Raw genomic sequence first — 27,613 nt, forward strand, 5'->3', positions numbered from 1 at the left:
TCTTTCTATATATCTGTCTTCTATAATCAGTCATTCTATATATCTATCTTCTATAATCAGTCATTCTATATATCTATCTTCTATAATCAGTCATTGTCCAAAACGACAATCACATGTTTACCAAATGGCGTCCTAGCTTCGTCTCTTCGATGTATATCAACTGACCGTTATATTCCTCTCTTGTGTCTCCCCTGATGATGTGATTATTACACGAAAGTGCACTTGGGAACTTTTCGTGTTTCATTTTCCCCGTGGACTCATAGGAATATATATATATATATATATATATATATATATATATATATATATATATATATATATATATATATATATATATAACTTTATTCCCTTGTGTGTGTGTACACAGACACACACACACAAGCTTAAGCCAGGTACCCATTTATCGAAGAGCCCCGGGGGGAGGATGAATACCTGGGTCGGATGTGGGCCGGCTACCGCGTCCAATATTCGAATCCACGGAGGTCCAACCCCGGACAGGGCCCACTACGGCCTGGGCGTATTACCTTAACTGCCTGTACACAGCTCGATGGCCGAGAACAATGCTCCTCCCATCGTACACTGACCAACCAGGCTGTTTGAGGAAGCGACGTGCTCGTGGCAGGACCTACCTTCCATCCATCGTCTGGTCCATAATGTCGTCATTCGTAGCCTGAACAGTCCTGTGTCCCGGATGTTTCAGATTACATCATCATACATATGTTACCTTCCCGCCTGCGTCTTGTTATCCCACAGCCTCTCATGCCCATCAAGTCAACGGGGAATTACTCTATATATTTTTTTCGCTTTCCTCTATTCTTTTTTTTAGCATTAAATGAAAGACGAGGTTTCTTTTTCTTTCTTCAAAACCAATTCACACGGGTAAATTACACACGCACACACACACACACACACACGCCTCGCCAGTCTGTGGTCTGACGTGCGTCTCCGATATATTTTCCATTCTGTCATCCAGTGTCTGGCTGTGAACGACCCCTTGCATGTCCTCCAACACACGTCAGAGGTACATCTACTCGGACGTGTGGGGGGGTTAGAACCCAACTGCAGCGGACGACAACACCCCAACTCTTGCTAATATAACACTGGCCTCTCTCTCTCTCTCTCTCTCTCTCTCTCTCTCTCTCTCTCTCTCTCTCTCTCTCTCTCTCCCAACCACATTTTCTACATCTCTCTAAGGCGAAATGACGTTTTTGTATGTGTTTGGTATTTCATAGTTTTCATTCTCCAGTTCCTCCGAGACAAACTCATGTTAGGTGCACGATGACTAACCCACTCACACAGCACGATGACTAACCCACTCACACAGCACGATGACTTACCCACTCACACAGCACGATGACTAACTCTCTCACACAGCACGATGACTAACCCACTCACACAGCACGATGACTAACCCACTCACACAGCACGATGACTTACCCACTCACACAGCACGATGACTAACCCACTCACACAGCACGATGACTAACCCACTCACACAGCACGATGACTAACCCACTTACACAGCACAATGACTAACCCACTTACACAGCACGATGACTAACCCACTCACACAGCACGATGACTAACCCACTCACACAGCACGATGACTTACCCACTCACACAGCACGATGACTAACTCTCTCACACAGCACGATGACTAACCCACTCACACAGCATGATGACTAACCCACTCACACAGCATGATGACTAACCCACTCACACAGCACGATGACTAACCCACTTACACAGCACAATGACTAACCCACTTACACAACACGATCACTAACCCACTTACACAGCACGATGACTAACCTACTTACACAGCACAATGACTAACCCACTCACAAAGATGCCAAAAATATCGGCCATTATCATCACACGAGAGAAAATGGTGCACAACATGTGTGTCAGGGCCAGTGCGTAGTGGGAGGAAGTGCACAACATGTGTGTCAGGGCCACTGTGTGGTGGGGGGAAGTGCACAACATGTGTGTCAGGGCCACTGTGTGGTGGGGGGAAGTGCACAACATGTGTGTCAGGGCCAGTGCGTAGTGGGAGGAAGTGCACAACATGTGTGTCAGGGCCAGTGCGTAGTGGGAGGAAGTGCACAACATGTGTGTCAGGGCCACTGTGTGGTGGGGGGAAGTGCACAACATGTGTGTCAGGGCCACTGTGTGGTGGGGGGAAGTGCACAACATGTGTGTCAGGGCCAGTGCGTAGTGGGAGGAAGTGCACAACATGTGTGTCAGGGCCAGTGCGTAGTGGGATGAAGTGCACAACATGTGTGTCAGGGCCACTGTGTGGTGGGGGGAGGTGCAAAACATGTGTGTCAGGGCCAGTGCGTAGTGGGAGGAAGTGCACAACATGTGTGTCAGGGCCACTGTGTGGTGGGGGGGGAGGGTGCAAAACATGTGTGTCAGGGCCACTGTGTGGCGGGGGGAGGTGCACAACATGTGTGCCAGGGGCACTGTGTGGTGGGGGGAGGTGCACAACATGTGTGTCAGGGCCACTGTGTGGTGGGGGGAGGGTGCACAACATGTGTGTCAAGGACACTGTGTGGTGGGGGAGGTGCACAACATGTGTGTCAGAGCCATTGTGTGGTTGGGGGGAGATGCACAACATGTGTGTCAGAGCCACTGTGTGGTGGGGGAGGTGCTCAACATGTGTGTCAGAGCCATTGTGTGGTGGGGGGAGGTGCACAACATGTGTGTCAGGGGCACTGTGTGGTGGGGAGGTGCACAACATGTGCGTCAGGGGCACTGTGTGGTGGAGGAGGTGCACAACATGTGTGTCAGAGCCACTGTGTGGTGGGGAGGTGCACAACATGTGTGTCTGAGCCACTGTGTGGTGGGGGAGGGTGCACAACATGTGTGTCAGGGGCACTGTGTGGGGGGGAGGTGCACAACATGTGTGTCAGAGCCACTGTGTGGTGGGGGAGGGTGCACAACATGTGTGTCAGGGGCACTGTGTGGGGGGGGAGGTGCACAACATGTGTGTCAGAGCCACTGTGTGGTGGGGGAGGGTGCACAACATGTGTGTCAGAGCCACTGTGTGGTGGGGGAGGTGCACAACATGTGTGTCAGGGCCACTGTGTGGTGGGGGAGGGTGCACAACATGTGTGTCAGGGACACTGTGTGGTGGGGGAGGTGCACAACATGTGTGTCAGGGACACTGTGTGGTGGGGGAGGTGCACAACATGTGTGTCAGAGCCACTGTGTGGTGGGGGAGGTGCACAACATGTGTGTCAGAGCCACTGTGTGGTGGGGGGAGGGTGCACAACATGTGTGTCAGAGCCACTGTGTGGTGGGGGAGGTGCACAACATGTGTGTCAGAGCCACTGTGTGGTGGGGGGGAGGTGCACAACATGTGTGTCAGAGCCACTGTGTGGTGGGGGAGGTGCACAACATGTGTGTCAGAGCCACTGTGTGGTGGGGGAGGGTGCACAACATGTGTGTCAGAGCCACTGTGTGGTGGGGGGAGGTGCACAACATGTGTGTCAGAGCCACTGTGTGGTTGGGGGAGGTGCACAACATGTGTGCCAGAGCACTGTGTGGTGGGGGAGGTGCTCAACATGTGTGTCAGAGCCACTGTGTGGTGGGGGGAGGTGCACAACATGTGTGTCAAGGGCACTGTGTGGTGGGGAGGGTGCACAACATGTGTTTCAGAGCCATTGTGTGGTTGGGGGGAGATGCACAACATGTGTGTCAGAGCCACTGTGTGGTGGGGGAGGTGCACAACATGTGTGTCAGAGCCACTGTGTGGTGGGGGGGAGATGCACAACATGTGTGTCAGAGCCACTGTGTGGTGGGGGAGGTGCACAACATGTGTGTCAGAGCCATTGTGTGGTTGGGGGGAGGTGCACAACATGTGTGTCAGAGCCATTGTGTGGTTGGGGGAGATGCACAACATGTGTGCCAGAGCCACTGTGTGGTGGGGGAGGTGCTCAACATGTGTGTCAGAGCCACTGTGTGGTGGGGGGAGGTGCACAACATGTGTGTCAAGGGCACTGTGTGGTGGGGGAGGGTGCACAACATGTGTGTCAGTGCACCAGATGGAGGAGAAGCCACATACGTGCCCACGCATCTCGTGTGGTGGCAGTGGTGGTGGTAGCTGCGGTGGAATCTGTGGTGGTGATGTTGGTATCTGTGGTGGCGGTGGTAGTAGCTGTGGCGGTAGTTGTAGTAGCTGTGGTGGTAGTTGTAGTAGCTGTGGTAGTAGTTGTAGTAGCTGTGGTGGTAGTGGTGGTAGCCGCAGTGGTCGTAGCAGTGGTGGTAGTAGCTGTGGTGGTGGTCGTAGCTGTGATGGTGATGGTGGTAATAGCTGTGGTGGTAGTAGCTGTGATGGTGTTGGTGGTGGTAGTAGTAGCTGTAATGGTGGTGGTGGTAGTAGCTGTGGTGGTGGTGGTAGTAGCTGTGGTGTTCGTGGTGGTAGTGGCAGTAGCTATGGAGGTGGTGGTAGTAGCTGTGGTGGTAGTGGTGGTAGTAGCTGTGGTGGTGGTCGTAGCTGTGATGGTGATGGTGGTAATAGCTGCGGTGGTAGTAGCTGTGATGGTGGTGGTAGTAGTGGCTGTAGTGGTAGTGGTGGTAGTAGCTGTGATGGTGGTGGTGGTAGTAGCTGTGGTGTTCGTGGTGGTAGCTGTGGTAGAGGCGGCCACAAAGCTACTTCAGTATTGTCTCTATATTCCCCCAGCAGGTGGGCACAAGCCACCCTCCCACACCACTCAGCTCTCGCCAAAACCGCCTCCCTAAATCTGTCTATACCGTCCCACGACCGTCTACCTGCCCGTCCGCCTCTGTTCCACCTGTCTGTTCTGGTCTGTCAACCCGCAGAGCAGTCTCTACAGACGCGATGCTACGGGTAGTCTTGTGGGTTTACAGATAGGAGGGGAAAAAAAATGGGTGGTGTGTCTATGAAGAAAATGGGGTGATGAAAAGGAGGAAGTAAGAGAAATCAACGGGACGATGTCTGGTTAGGGAAACGGGAAGTGGGTAGCGGCGGGGAGAGGAGGGGCGTGGGGAGACGTGACAAGGGGAGGTGGGGAGAAAGGAGAGGAGGAACTGACTTTGACCAAATACCTAATATTCTATTAAATGTTTGTACAGTTCTTCCACGCTGGTCCTCCATTTTCTCTAGTGCTCTTGTTTATCTTTTCTTTCGTACAATTTTCGACTTGACACATTCTTGTTTTTGTTTTTTTTTTTGGTATGGCTGTATATTCGTCCTTTGCCGAGAGGATGTCAAGATCCTTCAGACATACGTCATCCATGTCATCCATCCGCTCCTCCTCATGCATGGATGACTGATGAGCATCCGCGTGTTGCAGCAGTGGCTAGCGTTGCTGACCATGAAAAACACGCAAGGGGGCTCCCTCGCCCGGGGACGAATCCAGGGAAAGGTTTAGGGGGAGGTGGGGGGGGGGGGTGCCAGGAGTCGGCTCACAGCCAGCCCACCTGTTCATCTCCTCGACTCAGGGATGGTCGAGAGATGCCTGGCTTAGGCTGAGGTATGTGTGAGTGTGTGTGTGTGTGTGTGTGTGTGTGTGTGTGTGTGTGTGTGTGTGTGTGTAGATACACAGATAGATAGATGTAGATAGATGATAAGGGTCTACAGTTTCAGCTGCTGTGGGGACCACAACGGTGTATCTCTTCTCTCTTCCCTGAAGGCTGCTGCACAGTTCTCCGGTTCTCCCAGCCTGGCCAATACATCGCGCGCCCCACACCACTCGTTTCGTCGCCCCGGAGGCCCACTGTCGCTGCCGAATTCCCCTCCAACTTGGTTATTTCTGGGAGTTTGACTGGTGACCATATGCTGGTGTGGGGTGAGGAGGCGGGGAGGTGAGGAGGAGTGAGGAGGGGAGAGGAGAGGTGAGGATGGGGGAACTGGGGTGAGGAGAGAAAAGGTGGAAGTGAGGGGAGAGGGGTGAGGAGGGGCGATACGAGAGAGAGAGAGAGAGAGAGAGAGAGAGAGAGAGAGAGAGAGAGAGAGAGAGAGAGAGAGAGAGAGAGAGAGAGAGGTGAAGACGGAAGGGGTGATGAACGGAGAGGTGACGAGGGGAAGGGAGACGAGAGGAGGGGAAACGATGGAAAGGGAGACGAGGGGAGGGGAGACGCGAGGAGGGGAGACGTGAGGAGGGGAGACGAGGGGAGGGGAGACGCGAGGAGGGGAGACGAGAGGAGACGAGGGAGGGGAGACGAGGGGAGGGGAGACGAGGGGAACAGTGACGTTAATAAATCAGGGGTGAGGGGGACTTCCACCTGTCTTGGGCAACAATATGCCACACAAGCTTGACCACAAGCAGCATGGTCGAGTTTACGACGATAATCCACTGCACTTTCAGCACATCACGTCCATTCGTCTGCCTGGCCAGGCACGGACGTACGTACGTCCACTCTTGCCACGTGCAGGTCCACGGACGCGTGCCTGTGTACGTGACCTGTGCGTGCAGGGTGGCAAACACCTGAATTCTTCTCATCACCTGTCTGCACCCCTGCCTCGTTTTCCATATTTCATCGCCGTTTCCCATGTTAGCGAGATAACGCCAGGAAAAAACTAACACATATCCAACACCCGATCGCCGCCCCCCTGCGTCAGCGAGGTAGCGCCAGGAAAACAGACAAAAAAGGCCACATTCGTTCACACTCTGTCTCTAGCTGTCATGTGTAATGCACCGAAACCACAGCTCCCTTTCCACATCCAGGCCTCACAAAACTTTCCATGGTTTACCCCGGACGTTTCACATGCCCTGGTTAGTCTATTGACTCCACGTTGACCCCGGTATAGCACATAGTTGCAATTCTCTCTATTGTGTACACGCCTTTCACCCTCCTGTACGTGCAAGTCCCAATCTTTCAAAATCTTTTTCATGGTATCCTTCCACTTCCAATTTGGTCTCCTGCTTCTCTTTCTTCCCTCCACCTCTGACACATGTATCCCCTTTTTCAACCTTTCCTCACTCATTCTCTCCATATGTCCAAACCATTTCAAAATACCATCTTCTGCTCTCTCAACTTCACTCAGCTACACAGAGAAATGGGCCAAGTGAGGATATTCCCTCTAAGGCTCAATCCCCTGTTTTTAACGCTACCTCGCTGACGCGGAAAATGGCGAATATGTATGAATATATATATATATATATATATATATATATATATATATATATATATATATATATATATATATATATATATATAGGAAGCTGTGCTGAAATGGCTGGGGCCTACGGAGAGAATGAGTGAGGATATATTCGTTAGAGTTGGAGGGAACAAGGCAGAAGGGGAAAACCAAATTGGAGGCGGACAGATGGAGTGAAAATGTTTTGTAACCGACCGGGGCCTGAACATGCAGGAGGGTGAAAGGCGTGCAAGGAATAAAGTGAAATGAAGCGATGTGGTATACCAGGGTCGATGTGTCGTCAACGGACTGAACCAGGGCGTGTAAAACGGCTGGAGTAAACCATGGAAAGGTCTGTGGGGCCTGGATGTAGATAGGGAGATGTGGTATTGGTGCATTACGCATGACAACTATAGAATGAGAGTGAGCGGACGTGTATTGTCTTCGTCTGTCCCTGGCGCTACCACACTAACGCGGGAAAAGGCGATCAAGTGTGTGTGTGTGTGTGTGTGTGTGTGTGTGTGTGTGTGTGTGTGTGTGTGTGTGTGTGTGTGTCTATATCAAGTAAAAGCACACAAGTATGAGGGACTGGGATTATATTTTCTCAGACACGGAAGAGTCTGGCCTCCCTCCGCCTGACGGGGTAAATATACACATGCCACAAACAGCAGACCCAAGTGTACCTGGACGACTCTCTCCCCACTGGTCGCATCTCACACACACACACACACACACACACACAACACACACACACACACACACACACACACACAGTACGGGTCAGGAGGAGCAAGTGAGTTCTTTCATTACAGAACTAATTAACAGAAGCACCGGCAATTAAGACATGGAATCACGGAGAAGAAAGCGAGGTTGTCGCTCTGACAACGAGGGGAAAGTGAACGCGCCCCCTGCCTCCACCGTCGTCCCCCCACCACCTTGGCAGAAGAGAAACGAGGTCCAGAAGACGGTGGGAGGGGAACCCCCTCAGGGTGTGGGTGAGGCAGAGGGTGACCCATGGGGCTGGGATAACGGGTAGGGCAGATCTCACCCCCACAGACTTACCCGGCAACAACTCATGGAGTCTCCAGACGAACGGGGAGGTTAAAGTCATGGCCCTGAGTGAGGAAGTACCAACACCTGGGCAGGACTTGGGGCGGTTCAGGGCATAAGTATTATCCCTTAAGGGACACATGATGCCTGACGAAGGCACCGAGCGACGCTGAGGAGATGGGACGACTCGCTGCCTCCCGACTGTGGCTGTGACACCCGCAGTGTGATGTAGACGAGGGAGGAGAGAGAGGACATTACCCCCTCCACCACACAGTGAATCTGCCGGGGATACTGGTAGATATCAAGTCACCATCAGGAAGGCGAAGCCAACCAGAGTGGAGGTGAGAGGGGCTCCTGAAGGAGGAAGTACAGGTTGGGGGGAAGAAGGAGGTTGTCCATCAGGACTGCAGCTTAAGGCGAATGTAATCATAATATAAACGTACATTACAATGTCTGCCGAGGATGACACATCAGTGAGTAGTTGGGAGAGTGAGGGAGTACGTGCGTTCAAGGGAAGTGATCCAGGATGTACGGTGAGGTCGCTAGATATGTAAGTTAGACAACAGACACTTCAACTGGAGACGAACTGGGAGGGAAACTGTCCCCGATGCGCTGAAGACTAACTTGGAAATGACGATGAAACGCGAGTGGAAGGAGGAGGTAGCAGGTCGATTAATGGGGGCCTCAGTTTACGAAAAGGTCATAGGAGGAGGAGGAGGAGGAGGAGGAGGAAGGAGGAGGAGGAGGAGGAGGAGGAGGAGGAGGAAATGATTATGGACATACTGGAAACTCTTGGCGGGGAAAAAGAGGACTTGGAACAGGAAGACACAGAAGGACGGTGGGACACGGTGCATGGGAGGGGCGAGGCGCCTATCGAGAGTAACGTTTGAAACGAGGCAGAGCATCGAAGGAGCGGCGATGCAGGTCACCAGGCTGGCGTATAGTGAGATACTCAAGGACTGGACGAGGGAGGAGCAGATGATGTTCAGAGAGACGCGACAGACACGAACACTGAGGAACCCAACACAAGATACCCGTCCAGGGGAATTACCATGCGAGGAAGTGGGGAAAATATGGTCCGTGTTAAAGACCACGTACACGGATGGTGGTGGACTGGTGTGGACTGGGACACGGACGGTGGTGGACTGGTGTGGACTGGGACACGGACGGTGGTGGACTGAAGTGGACTGGAACATGGACGGTGGTGGACTGGTGTGGACTGGGACACGGATGGTGGTGGACTGAAGTGGACTGGGACACGGACGGTGGTGGACTGGTGTGGACTGGGACACGGACGGTGGTGGACTGGTGTGAACTGGGACACGGACGGTGGTGGACTGGTGTGGACTGGGACACTGACGGTGGTGGACTGGTGTGGACTGGGACACGGACGGTGGTGGACTGAAGTGGACTGGGACACGGACGGTGGTGGACTGGTGTGGACTGGGACACGGACGGTGGTGGACTGGTGTGGACTGGGACACGGACGGTGGTGGACTGGTGTGGACTGGGACACGGACGGTGGTGGACTGATGTGAACTGGGACACGGACGCTGGTGGACTGGTGTGGACTGAGACACGGACGCTGGTGGATTGGTGTGGACTGGGTCACAGACGCTGATGGAGTGATGTGGACTGGGTCATGGTGGACTGGGAAGGAACAAGAGTCTAAGGACCGAATGAAGGTAAATCCAACATCCTAAGACACTACGGAAACTAAGCTGAACACGAAGATCACATCACACACGCTCCCGACATCGTAGGAAAGATCGTGGTTGACGAAACCCGTGTAATAAATAACCTCACTGGTATCCTCCAACCTTCCCGGGGAAAACCGGAGGAACCACACACATCAACTACTCCATGAGAATAAGGAAGGAGCAATCCTGATGGTGAGGGAAGCAGCGAGGGTGTCCATGTTGGGAGGTGGGTCGGGGTCATCCTCGCTTGCCAGTATATATAGACCGGCACACCTCAGATCCCAGCTCTGGAGCCACAAGACCTCCATAGACTTCTCCAGGTCCCCACGCGGAGGTAAGAACACACGGAGGTTTCGAGTTCCTAGTGGCGTGTGCTGGGGGATACTTGCTGTGTTCACACGTCTCCCGAATCACAAGAGTTAGAGGAGCAGATCCAGTGGCCTTGGAGACTGGAAAGTTTAGCCACAGACCTTCACTTGGAGAAAGCAACCAATGGAAACAGAAGTCCTTACACACCACAAGTCAGTGCAAGAGAGCATGACGTACAAACATGGGAACTACGGAAGTATGAGGTCTTCCTCAGCACCCACACAGAAGCGGACTTAGAAGTGGTGAAGGGAATAAAGTGGACGACCACCTTGGGGGAACCCAAGTTACAGTATCATTTGTATCATCAATATTGTATCATCCAGATACTCCCATTGCTGTTCTATGGGCTGGGCAAAGTCATGTTGAAATAGAGAGAATTTTTCTACTTGTTTACGAGCGACAATCAAGCCTCTGTGGGGTCCCAGTCTTCCAGCCCACGACCCCGGATATCCAAAGGCCACGTCCGACCTCCTCTTGAAGAACAGACGAGAAGGCTATGTTCCGTAAGTCTGGCCACACGGAACAGAGTTGTATCATATTTCGTGGAACCTTCAACCAGGTTGTGGAGAGGCATGTGAGTTGTGTTATATTTCGTGAAACCTTCAACCAGGTTGTGGAAAGGCATGTACCGACGGTGAGGCACGATGAGAGACAGGCGGATCCAACGGGAAGGTATGGTTCAGCAAGGAACGTAAGGAACACGAGACAGAGAAGAATGAAGCACAGGAATGAAAGAACGTGTGAAACACACGACAGAACCAGAATAACACGGAGGGAACAGGTGAGCTAATTAACAAAGTCAGCCAGTCGGAAGGACATACAAAACTACTGCACAAGTTAGTTTGAGGTCAATTAGCAGTTAAAGGTCAAGTTGTTAGGTTAAGGGGCTCAGGCGGGGAAGTCAGTGATACAGGCCAAGAAGCTAACTAAACGCGAAGGTTCAGAGTGTAGTCACACTAGGGTGACCTGGAGTCGCCATTACTTCGACGGCAACACACCCTCTGAGCTCATTTAAGTGCACGGAGATCCATGCCAAGCCACGGGGAACTTGTTAAGTTCCCCCTTCCCCCTTACCCTTAAAGAAGAAAACGCTCCAACGGACTGGAAGAAAGCCAGTGTTGTACCTGGTGAAGGAAACTTTGTGAAGTCTTCAGGAAGGGGTTTTCTACCACCCTGCAGACCGGGGTGAGTCCAGGCTGCTAGGGTGGGACGCTGGTCGACCAAGCTGTTCGAAGCCGCCAGCCAGCCATCAGGCCCCCCATACACCTTGGTTGGTGTGGTTACATTGTGTAGTTACTTATCCAGTCCAGTACTAAACTTAAAATTTCTCTAGTGTGTTGTGCAGTTATTCGAGGTAACAGAGAGGAAGTAATGACCCCAAAAAAAAACTACTCAGGCATCACCTATCTGAGTGGGAAAGCCATCTTGCGTAACACACACACACACGTCTACCTACGCATTCTACCTACGCACTCTAGCTACGCACTCCAGTCAATCACTAGACCCGTGCCAATAATGACACCCCGAGAACCGGCTGTCAATGACAAGAGCAAGTGTCAGGCATAGCATGGCCAATATCTACACACACACACACACACACACACACACACACAAACACACACACACACAAACACACAAACACACACACTTAAGTGGGAGACAACATTTATTTATAAGAACATGACACTGAGTGACGAACCACCTTGATTTCTGTTTTCTAATCAGAGACACACCTCATAGAAAATGGGTGGGGGGGGGTGGACCTCTCAAGTCCGCCAGAGGGTACATGTCTCCCCCCCCCCCCCCCCCCCCCCCCCCGCCAAGGAGGAAAGACTGAGGATAATGCTAAACCATCCAGGCTGGTGATGGGGGGGTCAACAGGTCTCAGACGGAGGGAGAAAATGATCCATTTACCCTAAAGGCTGAAACACGAAAGCCTTCAGTCCGGTCCCCATCGGCCAGGGAGCCACACACAGTCGTCTCTATACACAACAGTGGAGATGGTGGTCGAGAACGGGGGATGGAAATAAACCCCAGGGAGAAGGAAGGGAAGCCCTCAGCTTTAACCTACACTGGAAAATAAGATGTAGTGACGGGAGAGGAGAGTGAGACACACACACACACACACACACACACACACACACACACACACACACAGATTCTTAAGAAACCGTGGCAATGTTAGCGACAATCCATAGAGTGGTGGTGTAGCGGTTAGCGTGCCTGGCCGTGGCGCATTCACGGGCACCCCCTGCCCAGGGTCGAATCCTGGTTGCGGCACTTGGTCCACAGTCAACCCAACTGTTCATCCACTCCTAAGGGTTGGTTGATAAGAAAGGGGTACCTGCCTCAGGCTAGGGGGTAGCGATGCTGTTTCCTGTGAGGCGGGGTAGCACCACATATGGATGAAGGCAAGCAAGTATGACTATGTACATATGTATAAATGTATATGTCTATGTATGTATATGTATGTATGTGTATATGTTGATATGTATATGTATATATATGTGCGTGTATCGGCGTTTATGTATATATATATATGTGTGTATGAGCGGATGGGCCATTCTTCGTCTTTTTCCTGGCACTACCTCACTGACGCGGGAAAAAGCGATTAAGTATAATAAATAAATATAATCTATATATATATATATATATATATATATATATATATATATATATATATATATATATATATATAATCTATATATATATATATATATATATATATATATATATATATATATATATATATATATATATATATTCTTTTTTCTTTTTTTCTTTTAAACTATTCGCCGTTTCCCGCGTTAGCGAGGTAGCGTTAAGAACAGAGGACTGGGCCTTTTTTGGAATATCCTCACCTGGCCCCCTCTGTTCCTTCTTTTGGAAAATTGAAAAAAAAAAAAAAAGAGAGGGGAGGATTTCCAGCTCCCCGCTCCCTCCCCTTTTAGTCGCCTTCTACGACCCGCAGGGAATACGTGGGAAGTATTCTTAATCCCCTATCCCCAGGGATAATATATATATACATATATATATATATATATATATATATACATATATATATATATATATATATATATATATATATATATATATATATATATATATATATATATATATATATATATATATATCGTCAATGGGATGGCCTTGATTAGGGCCTCAGCTGCCCGTGCCGTCTCAGCTAACATTAAAAAAAAGAAAAATGCCATAAGAAAAAAAGGCCGGATCTAAATGGCAGATCTGGGAGCTGTGCAGGAGGAAGCGGTCAGCCAGCAGCAGCAGCAGTTGTCGACACCTGCAACACACTAGGCGAGGAACGCGGACACCACGGGAATATCACTACGGGGAAATGTATGACAATACAAAGGGAACGAGTGTATAAAGTCCCCTTCCCGTATACACAAATACTTGATAAAACACATACACACACACCCACCCACACACACACACACACACACACACACAATGTGTAAATATAAGAGGACGTGTGACAGAAGGCTTTTTCAATCTGGATAGACAAAAATTATATTGTGGCGTCCTTCAAGGCTTTCTCTGAGGCCGTTGCTATTCCAGATCTATGTCAAGGACGGGCCACAAGAACTCTTAACCATGTCTGAATTGGCTACGTTTGTGAACAGATGAATCTGACCTTAAATATATAAAAGGAATGAGTCATGGAGACAAGACAGTTCACAGAGTGACCCTGTCTACACCAGCAGCAGCGGCCAGGCAGGTCAATAAGCAACGCCCAAGTGACGAAGATCAGACACAATACAATATCTTACGACTTTTTGAAGGTTCGTCTCCACCTCCAGCGTCTGGTCGAGGTTCACAAGACTGTTCTCCCTTCCTCTGACCTGACCAGCCGGCCTGTTTGAGGCTGTAAACTGCAGCTGGCTCGATTGAGGAAGCTGTGTCCTTATTCCTCCTCCAGTTGTTTCCTCCGATCCTGTATGTGTTCCTGAACGTTTCTTTAAGGATTGCTAGCCACTATGTCCCCTCCCTACCCTGGCGGGCCAGAGAGAGAGAGAGAGAGAGAGAGAGAGAGGGCAAGCCAAGCAACGAAAACGAGATTTGGGGCGTCACGAGTGTAAAACCCTCCCTCCCTTCCTTCCCGTAATATGCAAATAGCAATCACAGTGTAAGAATAATATTCTAGCGAGAGAGGGAAACTCCTTTGCAATGTCAGCAGCTGTGACGAGTTCCTTGAGGATGAGAGAAACGTTTTATATATAAACAACAAAAACAAGATGAGAAGCGAGATACGCAGGTACGTGCGTGTCCAGAAACTATGTGTGAGGACATATTTCTAGATGGGACACAGAGATTGATGGGCAAGTGGTACAAGATTAAGGAAGAAACGGTGAATGAGGAGCATTCAAAATGTAAAAGAAGGAAACGACAGAAAGGATTAAGTCAAGAGATAAAGTCCCATGAATGCAAAAAAAAAAAAAAAAACCCTCCCTCAAAACTGCGCACAAATACGTAAACCACACAAAAAACAATTGCACTCGGGTATATGTGTAAAACGCAAAGACACACAAACCCACACCATCCCGACCCACACACGTACAAAACTTACACAACCACGGCTAACCCCTCTCTCTCTCTACACACACACACACACACACACACACACACACACACACACACACACACACACACACACCCACGGGGACATACCTCGTGGGCGCGCTGTGTATCAAGTCTTCGTCTGTAGCTTGACGGAGAAGTGAGTCACACAGGACCATCTGAGATTGTAGCTGGTGTGGACGACCCCCCACCACCGGGATGCTGACTCACAACACTACAGATAAACCTACACACACACACACACACACACACACACACACACACAAAACTACCCCCCCCCCCACCACCACCACCACCACCAGACCCCAACATCACCCCCACCCCCAGCATATCATGGGCTAAACAGATCAGAGTCTGCTGCTCCTGATGCTCCGTCCAGCGGTGTGTCTCTCTGTCCCTCTGTCGTACTCAACTGGTTACTCATTCTCCTCCGTGTCATGACACCATCCCTCTCACCATCATTATCGACAGCTGGATCCCTCTCACCATCACTATCAACGGCTGTATCTATGACACTGTCCCTCTCACCATCACTATCAATAGATGTATTTATGACACCATCCCTCTCACCAACACGATCTATCACCGTATTCGTGAAAACCCATTCCGCAACTTCACCATCACTATATTCACAACACCCTCCCTCACCATCACTGTCTATCACCACATTCGTGACTCCATCCCTCAACATCACTATCACTGTATTCGTAACACCATCCTTAACCATCACTATCACCATATTCATACCACCATCCTTCACCATTTCTCTCCATCACCGCACTCACCCCTTCATCCCTGACGATCACGATCGCCTCATCCATGACGACACCATCCCTCACCATCACCATCACCATCGCTATATACTACAATCCAGAAGGGATTAGCCCGCCTCGCGCTCCCGTGGGGCGCGGGGCCGGGCCGGGGGTCGCTGGGCGCCCGGGGGGACCAGCAACCACGTCCCCCTCCTCTGCCACAACCACGTCTGGTGGACGTCAGAACCTCCGGGTTGTAATAAAGTTCCCTTGACATCCATCTGTCATGCCACGGCACACCCTGCGACCCACCACCACCCACCACCGCGTAACCCACCACCACCATCACCATCACCCACCAGCGCAACCCGCGACCCACCATCACCCACCAGCGCAACCCGCGACCCACCACCACCATCACCATCACCCACCAGCGCAACCCGCGACCCTCCACAACCATTACCCACCAGCGCTCCAGGGGCGTCGCCCATCCTCACCTCAGAGACGGTTTGGAGCAGAGAAGGTCAACCTTCTACCACTATGGGACCTTCCGTCGTCCGCTGTCCTCCGTCGCTACACCGTGCATCAACCACTGGCACAGTTCTCCCACTGACAATGGTTCATGACAAGACCACTTACACCCACATCACAGCCTCTCTTCAGCTGATTACCCACCTGCATCCAGGTTCTCCCACCACTAAGCCACTGCCACACTGCTTCTACCACCACCGCCACTAGCCACTGGCACACTGCTGCTACTACTCCTCCTGCTGCCACTTCCGCTGAGAGAGAGAGAGATTCACCCAGCGTCTAATGTCACCCACCCCCCTCCCATCATCACCCCCCCCCCTGCAACACCACCACCACCCACCGCTGGCACACTGCAGCCTCCTCCTCACCCACCAACACCACCACCACCTCCCCAAGGGCACGCCGCGCCACCTGGCCACCTCCCCCAGCAGTACTAAGCAGTGTCTCCTCTCCCCCCCCCTCACGACACACACACACACACACACACACACACACACACACATAGCCTCAGCTGTGAGTCAAGTGCAGCCAAAATGGGAATTAAAAAGGGCCTGGTGACTCAAGCCGACCAGCAGCCGGTGGTGAGCCATGTCTAACAGCGACTCCCTGGGATCCCTCAGCGTTTACGGGGAAGAAGAAAAAGAAAGCAGAAAAAGACTTTAGCGTAAGAATAAAGTTTAAGTAAGGGAGCGAATTAATGGACATAAGTGATGCATGAGACTGGCGGTTAATAAGTCAAGGTGAGAGACAGCGAGAGGGCGGGAGAGGGACGAATCGACGTGAACACGTCCCTCCTGCTACCATGGTAGACACCCAGGCGTGGACACGTCCCTCCTGCTACCAGTGTAGACACCCAGGCGTGGACACGTCCCTCCTGCTACCATGGTAGACACCCAGGCGTGGACACGTCCCTCCTGCTACCAATGTAGACACCCAGGCGTGGACACGTCCCTCCTGCTACCACTGTAGACACGTCCCTCCTGCTACAATTGTAGACACCCAGGCGTGGACACGTCCCTCCTGCTACCAATGTAGACACCCAGGCGTGGACACGTCCCTCCTGCTACCAATGTAGACACCCAGGCGTGGACACGTCCCTCCTGCTACCAGTGTAGACACCCAGGCGTGGACACGTCCCTCCTGCTACCACTGTAGACACCCAGGCGTGGACACGGGTCCCTACTGCTCCAATGTAGACACCCAGGCGTGGACACGTCCCTCCTGCTACCAATGTAGACACCCAGGCGTGGACACGTCCCTCCTGCTACCAGTGTAGACACCCAGGCGTGGACACGTCCCTCCTGCTACCACTGTAGACACCCAGGCGTGGACACGTCCCTCCTGCTACCACTGTAGACACGTCCCTCCTGCTACAATTGTAGACACCCAGGCGTGGACACGTCCCTCCTGCTACCAATGTAGACACCCAGGCGTGGACACGTCCCTCCTGCTACCACTGTAGACACCCAGGCGTGGTGGACACGTCCCTCCTGCTACCATTGTAGACACCCAGGCGTGGACACGTCCCTCCTGCTACCACTGTAGACACGTCCCTCCTGCTACAATTGTAGACACCCAGGCGTGGACACGTCCCTCCTGCTACCAATGTAGACACCCAGGCGTGGACACGTCCCTCCTGCTACCACTGTAGACACCCAGGCGTGGTGGACACGTCCCTCCTGCTACCATTGTAGACACCCAGGCGTGGACACGTCCCTCCTGCTACCACTGTAGACACCCAGGCGTGGGCACGTCCCTCCTGCTATCAATGTAGACACCCAGGCGTGGACACGTCCCTCCTGCTACCAATGTAGACACCCAGGCGTGGACACGTCCCTCCTGCTGCCACTGTAGACACGTCCCTCCTGCTACCATTGTAGACACCCAGGCTGGACACGTCCCTCCTGCTACCACTGTAGACACGTCCCTCCTGCTACCATTGTAGACACCCAGGCTGGACACGTCCCTCCTGCTACCATGGTAGACACCCAGGCGTGGACACGTCCCTCCTGCTACCACGGTTGACACCCAGCAACAAAGCCAAGAGTCCATTTGGACGAGGGAGAGGCTTTAGCTGGCGCGGGATGACGCCCACTGAGACGGGGGGACTGCATCAGTTCGAGCGAGGAGGAAGGGACGAATTCGTGAGAACGATTTCACCTGCTGGTGTTGCCTCACTGGGAAAGATTCCATCTGCAGGAGGACTAACCCGCCAGCTGGGGTAACGCTAGATTGTGTAGTAGTAGTAGTAGTAGTAGTAGTAGTAGTAGTAGTAGTAGTAGTAGTAGTAGTAGTAGTAGTAGTAGCAGTAATAGCCAGCTAGGGTGACGCTAGACTTGAGTCGTATCATCGTCCACCTGGGGAAGGACCCGCTGGGGAAGACTCCATGGGACTGAGCCCACCTCATGAAGGAAGAATTTACCTGGGGACCAGTCACTGTGAGTCATCTACCGACCAGGGAATCAGCCTTTGTGTGTGTGTGTGTGTGTGTGTGTGTGTGTGTGTGTGTGTGTGTGTGTGTGTGTGTGACGCAGAGGAGCCAACTGGAGGAGTTTATGTATGGAGGACAGTCTCCACCTTTGAGAGCAGACAACACTACCTCCTCCTGCCAGAAATACCCCCTCCACACACACACACACACACACACACACACACACACACACCACACACACACACACACCTGGCTACTGCCTCACAACGGCAACACTTAAGAGCTCATATCCCGTTGTAAAAATTGCCCTGACATTGTTTACGGCACCGTAAAACAAGTACTCTTGTAAGAAAAAAAAAAAAAGAAAATAGCGGTTTGTATTATATACTTCTTACGATGTGAAATTTGGGTTTATATCTGTCTTTGTTTTTAGCTTTACAATATCTATTGTCTGGATCTACATAGACGCAGCATTTCAGTGAGAGTATGGGTGAAGGGCACGTATCAAGGGGTAGATGGAGGCCTTGTATAGAACGTACAGTGGGTACAGTACAGTGGGTACAGTACAGTGCAGCGGGTACGGTACACGGACATAAGAGAGTGACAGGTGAGCCCAAATGGGGCTCAGGGGCCCTAAATGTCCCCCTTCCCCCTTCTCGTTAGGGGGAGAGAGGTCTGGGATACATCAATACAGACATATTGTTACAGGACAGTGCGTGAGGCTGACGCTAACATAAGGTAACAATATCTGTGCCATACGAAGCAAGACTGAAGTACGTCATACATATACAGAACATCTTGTTAACATTCTGATTATCGTGTATACACAAACAAATTACGTAGACACTGAGGTGTGTGTTTGAAACAAGACACAGTGTAGCGCACAGTCGTGAACTTTAACCATGACAGCAGTAGGAGAGGTCAAAGGTACAAGAACATGTTGGGCTACAGGTACAGAATACACTGGCACTGGGCCAGGCTGTGCACGCTGACAGCAACACAAAGAGGACAAGGTAAATCACACGCGAGACTTACATGTACTGGACATGCTCACACTACGTGTTTACACTGTCATTAACTTCTTACAAGAACGAATCCTTGTCTGTCATGGAGGCGTTTCAGTCCCTCTGGAAAGGCTTCATAAGCTGCGAGTCTTTCCAGTGCTGGAGTTCCTGGAGAAGGGCGTTTGCGGCGAGCTCCCCAATGTGGTTTTTGGAGGTGTGGAGGTAACGACACACCTCCAACCTCAAAGCTGTGACCTGACCTCTCCAACTAGAGGTCAATCGTGATGTAGGAGGTCTGGAGGGAGAAATGCCCTCCCCCCCTACATTGTTGTATGTTTAATGCAGTGCAATAATGAGGTAAAATACAAGAAAATACATTCTTAACAGAACATGTCCCGTCCCAGTAACCCGATCACCCTACCTCATGTCCCGTCCCGGTAACCCGATCACCCTACCTCATGTCCCGTCCCAGTAACCCGATCACCCTACCTCATGTCCCGTCCCAGTAACCCGATCACCCTACCTCATGTCCCGTCCAAGGAACAGTAGATCTAGCAGGACCACTTACCACCCTCCTCACCTCCACCAATACAGCTGTTCTCCCGTGCATGTGAGGTACTCCCGCCTCATCCTGCACACAGCCATGGCGACCCTGAGGCTCCTCGGCGGCAGTGTTGCGCTCCGCCGTATTTACGGCTAAGACTCAACGCAAGCGTCGCCCATGTTTCCTTCCCGGCCGTCAAATCAAGATGGTTCGTGCACACGGGACCCAAAACACACGGCTCACCCATCACCCAGCAGCCGCTAGTACTGCAACAGCAGGAGTGGCGGCAGCAGCAGGAGCAGCAGCAGCTGGGTCATGAGGACCTCACCCACACCCAGCCAGCCACCCACCCTCCCAACAGCCATGATCCCAGGGAAGCCAGAATAATCAATACACGTTCCTCCCTTGACCAGGTACACACTCACCCCCTTACATGCCTGCCGTTACCCCTTCGTCAGGCCTGACGGGCGGGGGTGGCAGCAGCAGCAGCAGCAAAGACTAAACAAACCCTGCAGGAGAAAAGTCACAAAGCCTTAGTGTTAATGACGAGTCACCTGAAGTTCTACGACTGTATCCACCTCCTTGCATCTAGTCGGTACAACCTAATACATGGAACGCTATGGAATGTAGCTTATGGTATGAGCCAATTTTGCAACAGTTATTTTAGAAGTTTAGATGAATATCTGGCCACTGAGGATCTGGCAAAGATCCTTCGTGACCTTAGTAATACTTCTGCGCTACAGGATGATCATGGGGGTGCACGACACTAAAGTAACCGACGATATATCGGCACAAATCAAGTCAAGGACGTGCGGAGTCCGCCCAACATCTCTGAAGACGTCAATACACATGGTCTGGGCTCCTGAAGGCCACAGGAGCTGCTGAAGATTTGGGGCACCGAAGGCCACAAGACCAGCTGAACATCTTGACGAGCTCTTGAGGGCCACAATACTTGCTGAAGATCTAGTGTCCTGAAGGCCACAAGACCTACTGAATGCTTGAGCTCCTGAAGGCCAAGAGACCTTCAGAAGATCTCAGCTCCTGAAGGCGACAATACCTGCTGAAGATCTGAGCTTCTGAAGGCGACAATACCTGCTGAAGATCTGGTGCCCTGATGGCCAAAATACCTACTGAAGATCTGAGTTCCTGAAGGCCACAAGACCTACTGAAGGCGTGAGCTCCTGAAGGCCAAAAGACCTACTGAAAATCTGAGCTCTTGGAGACCAGAAGGCCCGTTGAATATCTGGGCTTCTAAAGACTATAATAATTGGTGAAGATCAGGGATCCTAAAGGCCACAAGACTCGCTAAAGATCTGGCCTCCTGAAGATCACAAGACCCGCTAAAGATCTGGCCTCATGGAGGTCACAAAACCCGCTAAAGATCTGGCCTCCTGAAGGTCACAAGACCCGCTAAAGATCTGGCCTCCTGAAGGTCACAAGACCCGCTAAAGATCTGGCCTCCTGAAGGTCACAAGACCCGCTAAAGATCTGGCCTCATGGAGGTCACAAGACCCGCTAAAGATCTGGCCTCATGGAGGTCACAAGACCCGCTAAAGATCTGGCCTCCTGAAGATCACAAGACCCGCTAAAGATCTGGCCTCATGAAGATCATAAGACCCATTCAAGACTTGTCTTTAGCGCCTGGAGCGTTCAATGTGACGCTGAGCTGGGGTACAGAGAGGTGTATGACCAAAATTGAGTATCAGGTGAGCATGGAGCATCAGGCGTCACTGAATGTGAGTCAATATACAAGGTGATCCCCTCCCCCGCCGCGCAGTGTGTACCTCCTCCGTCCTACTGTGCACATCCTGCCCTCGTGCCTGATCCTACACTCCTCAGTGTGCACACACCCCCGAGGTGTACATATACCCCGACACGCTCGCTCGCTCGCTCGCTTCCTTCTTATCATCCACCCTGCCAACCCGACTGGGCCAGGCAGTACTTGGACACCCCCTCTAACCCAGTCCCCAGCCCCACCACCACCCACACCCCCACGGCAACCTCCTCCTCTTCCTCCGCTTCGTCCTCTCCCCCCTACGAGGGAGTGCAGGCAAGCAGGCAGGTGGGTCGGGTGGCTGGCTGACTGGCCCCTCCCACCACTGGTCGCACGTCACAACAGGCCGTGCACAAACACCCTCGTCACACCCAACCTGACTTGCTTAAAGCTGAGTTCGGGTGGTGCGGCACAACACACAGCCCCCGGGAGACTGTGGCAGTGAGGGGGAGGAGGAGCAGAGGAGGACGCCAGGACAAAGCCATCGGGGAGGGAGACCGTAGACAAAGGAGGAAGCAAGGACAGAGCTGGCAGTGATTGAGGAGGCTGGGAGCATAAAGAAGAGGGAAGAAAAGCAGGAGGATAATGTAAAAGCAGCACAGAAGATAAGAGAGGAGGACGAAGAAGCGCATGGACGAGACAGCAGTAAATAGAGTGGTGGGTGGGAACACCAGCCCAGCGAACACACAGTACCTGCTAACGTCCTCTCCTGCGTTCTCTCTTGCCCTCATTTCCCCCACTCACTCTCCTCCCTCCGTCCACACTCTCGCTTCTCCCTGCCCCAGTCATCCCCTCCCAATTAGCACACTCAGTACCCACCTCCGCACAACCCTTGAGAGATCACCCCGAACTCCTCTGTCCCATAACATGACAACGCTGAGGGGTAGAGTGAGGCTAACTTGCCCCCACACAGGGTATTCATATCATCTCCGTCACATCTCCGCCAGCAGGAACACATCCTGACCGTCACGCCTCCACCACCAGGAACACATCCTGGCCGTCACACCTCCAACAGGAACACATCCTGGCCGTCACGCCTCCACCACCAGGAACACATCCTGACCGTCACACCTCCAACAGGAACACATCCTGGCCGTTACGCCTCCACCACCAGGAACACATCCTGACCGTCACACCTCCAACAGGAACACATCCTGGCCGTCACGCCTCCACCACCAGGAACACATCCTGCCCGTCACGCCTCCACCACCAGGAACAGTTAACACAGCGAGTCCTGCCCTTATAGCCCATCTCTGCAGCTAAACTCATCCACAGTTCATGTATATGTTCATGACCCCTTCCTTGGACTGTATGCCTACCCGTGCAATGAGTGCATACGGTGGCCCCTCAACCCGCCACTACATCTCACCTCAAACACAGTGACGTCCAACACTTAACTGGGTCGAATGCTTGTCAAACACTTCACCTCTGGAGAGCCAGCGTCGTGGGAAATGCCAAGAAAATGGAACTGATCAACTAACTCCTCAAATACTGTGTAGCCATGACGAAACTTAAAGTACTTTTGTTCTGGCTGATTCATAAGAATACATAGATGCTGGGGGTTGTGACTATCTCAGATAACTGTGGAGATACTGTTCGTCTTGTTATCTCAGATACTTTTACATATAGTTGCTCCATCACAGATACAGATACATTCCCAGATGCTGACTAGGTCAGATACACTCAGATATACATTTGCTTTAACTAATATAGATAATTTCAGATACTATTTCTCTTTCTCAGATACTCCACAGATAATGCTAATCTGACTAGCTCAGATACTCCATAGATACTGAAGATATAGATAACTCAGATACTGTTCCCTCTCACTGATTCAGATACTGGCTAATTCCAGATACTCCACAGATAATGCTAATCTGACTAGCTCAGATACTCCATAGATACTGAAGATATAGATAACTCAGATACTGTTCCCTCTCACTGATTCAGATACTGGCTAATTCCAGATACTCTACAGATAATGCTAATCTGACTAGCTCAGATACTCCATAGATACTGAAGATATAGATAACTCAGATACTGTTCCCTCTCACTGATTCAGATACTGGCTAACTCCAGATACTCTACAGATAATGCTGCCCATCTCAGATACTTCGAGTAAGGCCGACTGGTTTTATCTTTTTACGAAGTACTGTTGCTCTGGCCGGCGCAGATAACTGACCAAACGCAGATACTCTGCAGATACTGTTGCTCTGGCCGGCGCAGATAACTGACCAAACGCAGATACTCTGCAGATACTGTTGCTCTGGCCGGCGCAGATAACTGACCAAACGCAGATACTCTGCAGATACTGTTGCTATGGCCGGCGCAGATAACTGACCAAACGCAGATACTCTGCAGATACTGTTGCTCTGGCCGGCGCGGAGTAGCCCTCTGGTGCCCGCTTCTGTCGACGTCGTGGCGTGTGTGTGTGTGTGTGAGGCTGGAGGAAGGAGAAGCACACAAGGACCAGGCGATGAACCCAGGCCCAGAGCAAGGAGAGAGAGAGAGAGAGAGAGAGAGAGAGAGAGAGAGAGAGAGAGACTTGGTCACCTTTCCCGCCCGAGGCACTTTAGCTCCCTCTCTGACTGGTTCATTAACGGTGTCTCTGATGCGATTTAGAGAGAGAGAGAGAGAGAGAGAGAGAGAGAGAGAGAGAGAGAGAGAGAGAGAGAGAGAGAGAGAGAGAGAGAGAGAGAGAACACTTGCCACCCAAGGACCAGGAGGCTTCGCCCGAGGCAGGAGGACCTGCGCGTAGCGCTCACTCGTCCGTGGATCTTGTCTGTCGTCTGCAGCCTCACACTTTCCATAGTCCCCGACCCCAAGGTTGACCCAGGCTTATGCACTACAGTCCCGCGTCTGCTTCACATCTCGCTGGGAGGAGCACTCTGAGACCCTCTTCATATTGCTAGCTAGGATTACGACCTTGTTCTTTCGTACTGTTTATATATGGGCTTCCGTGGTGTAGCGGTTAGAGTTCCTGACCGTGACGCATTCATGGGCCTCCCTCCCCGACCGGCTCAGGGTCGAGCATGGCATAGGTTCGAAACCTGGTTGCGGGAAATGGTCCACAGTCAACCCAAGCTGTTCATCAGCCCCTATACTCATGCACCGTTAATGAGATGATTGAGAGAGCAGAGAGCAGAGGAGGATGTGTTGAAATGGTTTGGTCACATGGAGAGAATGAGTGAGGAAAGATTGACAAAGAGGATATATGTGTCAGAGGTGGAGGGAACAAGGAGAAGCGGGAGACCAAATTGGAGATGGAAAGATGGAGTCAAAAAGTTTTTGAGCGATCGGGGCCTGAACATACAGGAGGGTGAAAGGCGTACAAGGAATAGATTGAACTGGAACGATGTAGTATACCGGGATAGACGTGCTGTCAATGGGCTGAACCAGGGTATGTGAAGCGTTTGGGGTAAACCATGGAAAGGTCTGTGGGGCCTGGATGTGGAAAGGGAGCTGGGGTTTGGGTGCATTACACATGACAGCTACAGACTGAGTGCAAACAACGAATGTAGCCTTTTTTGTTCGTTTTCCTGGCGCTACCTCGCTGAAGGGGTGGTGGGGGCGATGCTGTTTCCCTGTGGGGTGGGGTGGCGCTGGAAATGAACATAGGCGAACAAGTAAGAATATGTACTATGAATATGTACATGTGTGTATGTATATGTATGTATATGTATATGTATCTATGTGTATATATGTACATATATGTATAAGCAAGTGTATGTGCGTATATGTGTATCTATGTGTATGAGAGTAGATAAGTCTTTCTTCGTCTGTTTCCTTGCGCTACCTGGCTAACACAGGAAATGGCGATCAAGTATAAGAAATAACAGCAGGGGGCTGGATATTCTCCCCTCTCGTTTTTTAATTTTCCAAAAGAGGAACAGAGAAGGTGGCCAAGTGAGGATATTCCCTCAAAGGCTCAGTCCTCTGTTCTTAAAGCTACCTCGCTAACGCGGGAAATGGCGAATAGTAAGGGGAAAAAAAAAAAGAAAAAAAAAAAAATATATATATATATATATATATATATATATATATATATATATATATATATATATATATATATATATATATAATACATACTAAAAGTGGAAATCTCATTATTGACTGTGCAGTTCCTGAGTAAAATCTACGTAATAGCAACAGAAGAAATAAGTGAGAGATGATGTCTTGCTCTTAGTTAAAGTAAATCTAAATCCTGTGTTCAAAGTGTTTGTTGTTGATCATATCATCTCCAATATCTGAGGAAACTAGACATAACCTGTGTCAGGAAACGGCAAGAGGATGAGTTTACAGATCCCCAGCATAGGCAACTGAGATAAACGAAAGACTATCTGCCTTATTATCAGAAACTGGCAATGAACATGATCTTTCTCATAATGACATTGTTAAACGCTGTTTTCTACGCCGGAAGAATCCTTACCCACAGCTCCATGTGTAGACTCTCCCTAAATCGACCTGATAGTGTCCTAATACAAGTCACTGTGAATCTAACTTTTGTTGGTAACTGGAATTACTTCGAACACCAGATACATAACCTGTCTATAATGTCAGGCTGGTAAAACGTTCACTGGGAGGTCACTTTCGAGGTAAACTGCAACACTCCTTGTAACGCTGGTCAACCCCGATAGTCATGGAAGAATATGAAGTTTTAGACTCGTGGAGACAGTATGGAAGAAGTATGGAAAAGTTTCAGTAAGACATTCAAAGCAGTAGAAGGATCATACGTGCCGATACTTAGCAGACCTAAGCCATAATGATAGAAAATAAATGAAATATAAAACTGTCTGTTGTCTACGAAAACAGCGCACAAGAAAACACAAACAAGAACAGTAACCAACATGGTTAAGTTACCTGAGCGTGCGTAGGAAAACTACAAAACTTACGCATTAGAGTAAAGGATGCTAATGAAGCATTTGTTGCTGAAAATAGCAGAAATCCTGAAGAATGCTACAGCTATTTTAGAAGCAAGAGAGTCATTATCCAGGCAATTAGTTCTTTAATTATGGAAAACTGGGACTTGGCTTAAGATAATGAAGCAGCGAGAATGATCTTAAACTCCTTTCTTTTCTTTTCTTTAATACATATCCACCACCGCAGATACAGCTCATGTTCCAGACCCAGTCACACTGCAAGGAGGACGCTGGAACGCTGGAACACACTGACTTACACGTTCAAGATATACGAGCACCAGTGAATGGAGAGAAGGTAATGAAACCGCAGACGTGAGTAGATTTTACCCCAGAAGGATGAAAAAAAAAGTTGGGATATCCAAGCCACTGACTGCTCTTTCAGTAGGTCACCTGCTATGGGGAGTGTCCCAGAGAGAGTGGAAATCTGCCAACGTAAAATTAATATTAAAAAAAAAGGAATCTTTTATCCCAGCCCAGATATTTTCGCCTCATCAGCATGACACCTAAAGTTGGTAAACATCTGGACGCCATATCACTTGAGCCAAGACCGCACATCATTGAAAGGATCGCCACTTAATGGACTCCAACGAAATTATTTACGGCTGAGAAACGTGCTTGCTTTCGTTGGTGAAATAAACCACATGTATGACGAAGGAAAGCGGATGGTGTTATCTGTCTGGATTTCCAGAAAGCATTTGACAACGTCCCTCATAAGAGATTACAAACTAAAGTTAAGTCACGTGGTACAGATGGCATTTTACTTAGGTGGTTAGATAATTGGTTGATTGGACGTCTACAAAGAGTAGACTAATGGTCAAGCCTCACGACAGCTAGA

General features: G+C 50.6%; 1 protein-coding gene across 5 annotated transcripts in view; it reads right to left on the reverse strand.

Annotated features, from left to right (window-relative positions):
• Window positions 1-27,613, reverse strand: part of LOC139765466 (transmembrane protein 198) — a 653,673-nt gene that overhangs the window by 325,965 nt on the left and 300,095 nt on the right. Inside the window, exon 1 of one of the 5 annotated variants that reach the window (XM_071692845.1) lies at window positions 16,251-16,358. The exons of 3 other annotated variants lie outside the window; for them this stretch is intronic. The gene's annotated coding sequence lies outside the window, so the exon portion shown is untranslated. Of the gene's footprint in view, window positions 1-16,072; window positions 16,200-16,250; window positions 16,359-27,613 lie in introns of those variants that run through there. One more of the 5 variants, XM_071692846.1, reaches the window with a different exon arrangement.

The sequence above is a fragment of the Panulirus ornatus genome, chromosome 55 (genome assembly GCF_036320965.1).
Source record: "Panulirus ornatus isolate Po-2019 chromosome 55, ASM3632096v1, whole genome shotgun sequence".
NCBI lineage: Eukaryota > Metazoa > Arthropoda > Malacostraca > Decapoda > Palinuridae > Panulirus > Panulirus ornatus.